The sequence below is a fragment of the Sinocyclocheilus anshuiensis genome, unplaced genomic scaffold (assembly GCF_001515605.1).
Source record: "Sinocyclocheilus anshuiensis isolate Anshui unplaced genomic scaffold, SAMN03320099.WGS_v1.1 scaffold3550, whole genome shotgun sequence".
In the NCBI taxonomy this organism is placed as follows: Eukaryota; Metazoa; Chordata; class Actinopteri; order Cypriniformes; family Cyprinidae; genus Sinocyclocheilus; species Sinocyclocheilus anshuiensis.
In genome coordinates, this window is record NW_015536672.1 from 11,280 (window position 1) to 16,364 (window position 5,085).

Here is a 5,085-nt window from a genome sequence, read left to right on the forward strand (position 1 = left end):
ACAGAAATAAAAACATAAATGTTTGAGTTATTTCACAATAAACAAATTGAAATTGTAGCCTACATAGTTTGTGCAATTACAATTATTTAAGCTGAACGTTGAAAGATAATAATGAGCATGTTCTATTCTGTAATGTTAATATAAATCATACACTTTCAGAATAAAAAGGTTGCATTTTATGCATGCAACAGCCATTCACTGGCAGTCCCTAATGGCAGTACAAACTATTGCACTAAATCAAAAGTTCAAATGTTACAGATAAGTTAGAATATTAATGTTGTAATACTGGTAGCACTAATATAAAAATGTGATGATATATGTTACAAACAATTAACAATTTTGAAATACGTTGATGGTTGTATTTTTTTGTATTTGATCTCAGTATTCCTATCAATGTTGTATAAGGTTTTTTTATGCATAATAGTAACCCTAGAATGTGATCAACAGTTTAAAATAGCTGGGCTAAGATATATAACAATTTTTAAGACTGCAGAAATATGTTAATTCAGTATACACATTATCCCACCGGTTACAATTGTGACTGACCATAAAATAAAAATTTTCACACACTTTTCCAAAAAAATAAAATAAAATGATTGATTATTTCAAAGGGTTACTAATGACACAGCATTTGGATATTTTCATGTCTGGGAAAAATTTGGGATTAAACGGGTTAAAATGCGTTTTAAACATAAAGTTATGGTTTTCATTACCCATTTTACTCTTAGTAATTTAATAATTTAATAAATTTCATAATTTAAAAGTTTAGTTCAGAAGTATCGAATCGGTATCGATATCGATGATACTGCCTTGAAAAATATCGGTATCATATCAAAAACAAAATAAGGGGTATCGCCCATCCCTAGTGTACAGCCAGACTTCATCTGTATAACAGCATCTGTTAACTCCTTAAAAGAAACAGCACTGTCCAGAATTAGACTCTGTTCTTTAGTGATGGTAGGAAGCTGTTGTAATAATTGTGAAACACATCCAGTATCAGAATCTTCCTTTTTATACAGTTCTGAATGAAAAATCCACTGCAATTTTTCACATTTGCCTTTAATCAGAAATCTTTTTTAGTCCATCTGGTGTTGTTAAACAGTGCATTTCATTTTGTTTCTTTAAAACCTTTTCTAAATTTAAAAAATAAGCAGTAGGGGCATCCATATCATGTACAGACATAAAATGTGATCTTAGGGCACCTTTAGCCCGAACTTGTAAAAAAGTTTAAAGATCTTGCTTCTTTTCAGATAACTTTCTGTCTAATGATGAATTTCAATGTTCAATCCTTCCAGATGTAATCTGACAGATCTCTTGCTCTATTTCAGATATTTTTTTGTTAAATTTTTATAGTAGAAAAGTAAGTAAACTGTTGACAAAAAAATGTAATTTTTGTCTTTCCTACTTCCCACCACTGAATCAAACTTTCAAAATCATCCTTTTGGGAAACCCACTCACTCCAAAAATAATTAAAATTTTCATAAAAATCGTTTTCTTTTAACAATGCTATATTACACCTCCAGTAAGGACTTTTAAATTTTTGATTTGTCAAAACAATATTCACTGTGATAAAATGATGATCTGATGATCTGAAAAATTCTACAATCCATTATTCTATTATTTACTGTACGATTAATGTACAACCGGTCAAGACTAGCTGCGCTAATTATTCCATGTGAAACATTTGTCCATGTATATTGCTTTACATCTGTCACGAATCCAGTCTATGAACTTCCGTTCACTCACCACCAGAGGTCACGCGCTCACTACATTGACTCTCACACCACACAGACTGTTACATGTCACTCCGGACTACAGTTCCCATCATCCATTGCACTGACTACACACACACAGCTGAATGCACTGATTACACACACACAGCTTTGCAGATGGATCCGCACGTCTCTCGTCTCGTTCGCCCCGTAACAACATCATAATTTTTTTCCTTCCACACATCTATAAAATCATGCTGAACAATAACACTTTTTAAGAAAGAAGCTGATACAGAATCTGTTTCCTGATTATTTCTGTCTAAAAGAAAATTAAGAGAACAATTCCAATCATCACCAATAACTAAGAATTCATCCAAGGTAAAACTTTTTAAGATGTCTCCCAACTTTCTGAATAAAATAGTTCTGTCTATACCTCTATTTGGAGCATAAATATTTATGAAAACAAATACTTGATTATTAATTTCAGCTTTCACAAGCAAAACGAATTTTCTTGAATTCTATATTTTTGATAAAATATTGACATCAAGATAAGCTGAAAATAAAATAGCTACCCCTGCACTGATATTTGTGCAGTGTCTTAAACACATTTTTCCTTCCCACCACAAATTCCACTCAGATTAATTTTTTGAGTCACTATGAGTTTCTTGCAAAAATATTAAATGATTATATGAGTTTCTTGCAAAAATATTAAATGATTATCTTTGAGAAATTCAGATAGTAAGGCTCGTTTTCCTCCATCCCTCAGCCCATTAACATTTAAAGATCCTACTCTTAGAATCTGCATTATAGGGGAAAGTAAGAGGAAAGATAAAGGGAAAAACAAACAAACCAAAAATAGAAATAGATCCCACACCCATGTGTTTTTATTTTTTCCGTTTTAACATTTTTGCTTGATCAATTTGAGCTTTACGTACAGCCGTCATAAATTTTTTCAGCCTAAATCTTTTTTGTTTCGAAATCACATCTTAACCAACAGTCTTCTGAGCAATCATTACTGATTTGACAAATTTGTTACCATCAGGGAAGTATTTTAAAACGTCAACTTTTTTCCCTTTAGTTTGATCCAGAAATTAATTTATTTCTTCCACAGAATAAATGTCATTCATCGACTGACTGCAATCAAATTCAGAAACCTCCGAGCAACTATCACATTCCTCCATCTGTGCCTCATCACTTTCTTCATCCAATAGCAAAGCAGATTGTAAACCACTACCACTAGTGACCTCATCACTAGTACCATGTTCACTGTCATTTTCAGAATCAACTACAGCTTTCAAAACAATTGGGCCTACTTTGTTTTCACCATCTTGTTTAGGTAAATTAAAAGCACTCATCTCTGATTTCACACTGTTCTGAAACGCTTTGCTCGGATGAAGATTTAACCTGGGTTGTTTCATTGGATTGAGAAACTTCACAAATAGAATCAGATGCTTCCATATCTTCTCCTTGAGTTTCCTGCCTCTTTTGTTTTTTGGATGGAATCGTCATTTCTTTTACAATTACAGGTCTTTTTTTTCCTTATCAGAGATTTCAGTGTTCTCTGTTCGATCTACGTGCTCCTCATTATTTCCGTCATTCACTTCACTTTCTGTCTGCTTTTTATGTGGTCAAGTAAATCTATTATGCCCTAAATCTACGCATTCAAAACAACGCATAGTATCTGTTGTTGTAAAGATTATGTACGAGCTATCTCCGTGTTGTAAGTGAAAATTAATTTTTTTAGAAGGAGCATTTAAAAACATGAAAACTTGTCTTCGAAAAGACAGCACATGTTTCAATGCAGCGTTTTTACAACCAAGTGGAACCACTTTGACAGAACTAGTGAACTTACCAAATTGATTAAGTTCTTTGGTAATTTCTTCATTAGAAATGAAAGGAGGAATGTTTGAAATCTTAACTTTAATAGCAGGTGCACGCAGCGGCCTTATTCATTCTGGAGGCTGAGACTATTTTTTCGTGTCCAACAATCTCTCCCATAGCTAGTAGAACCTCTTCTACCATAAACCCTTGATCCGAAAAAACCTTACATCCATTCTTGATAGAGAAAACAATAGGTTACTATTCGTAACCCTGGTTCTCTGAAACATTGAGTGGAGAGATCCACCTATGGAAGGGCATCTGCGCCTGACCTCTGCAGAAGCATCCAATTGCACCAAGTCTGGCTTGACAGACAGGAGTGCGTGCCCAGTGGCAGTTAAGGGACCTCCCCTTCACCGAGCACATAAAGTCCCAGCACGCGCTACCTTTCCTCAGTGAGCATATTCGCTTCTCGTGCAGCAAGCGGGGCAAACTTGGTGGATCTCTCCACTCTATGTTTCAGAGAACCGGGGTTACGAACAGTAACCTATTGTTCTCTTTCATCATCTCTTGTTCGAGATCCACCTATGGGAGATATGGACAGCTCCCCGGTTGCCCAGTACAATCACAGCGAGGCCCTGTAAGCCAGAGGACGGTCACCTGGTAGGCGGTGCTTGACACGTCACCAAGTATTTGAACCCTCACAAAGTGAGAATGCAATACTAGGGGTTGACCGATATGTGTTTTTCAGGGCCGATGCCGATACCGATTATTACAGATCAAGTAGACCGATAACCGATATTTTGAACCGATATATATGTCTGGTGTAAAAATGAAAATGTATGTCAAAATTAAGAATAACAAGGGCTCTGACAAAAACTGCCTTCCCTGGTGTTGGTTGAGTGTAGTACTCCCACAGTAAACTCTTTATTTTAATGAGTTAAACTCTTTATTTTTTGGCAAACAAAGGGTTTACCATTAAAATGAAAACATGGAAGAAATAGCGTATTGTGTGATTATTCTTTTAAACAAAAGTTGTAATAATTGTTGTAGTAGTCAGGGGTTAAAGCAAAAAAAAAAAAAATCTTTTGACTGAAAATTTTTCCTCGGCCAAACCCCATTCCTCAGCCATACCTGTCACACACCCAGTTTAAGAGCAGTGTTTTTCTTCTTGTAATCAAGAGCGCTTGTCCTCCTAATTAAAAAAAATTAAGGAGCACCTTCTGATCAATAATCAAAAATTCTGATCAAAAATTAGCCTTCCTAATATGAGGTGAAGTGATTTACAGGGGCATTTTCTTTTTACCTTTGCAATGGCATCATTTTCATCTGTAAAATAAAAAAAAATTATGTTTATAAGCTTTTGAACATTTCTATTTAAAACAATATAAGTAGAATAAGACAAATAAGTTACCAATCATGAAATTAGTATTAATGAAAAATTAATTTGTACTACAGAGGTGGCACAAAAAGAACACAAAAGTGACTTGTAGGTACATTTTCAGACATTCAATGAGGCTCAGAGGTGGCATGAGTGCAATTAAATTCATAAATT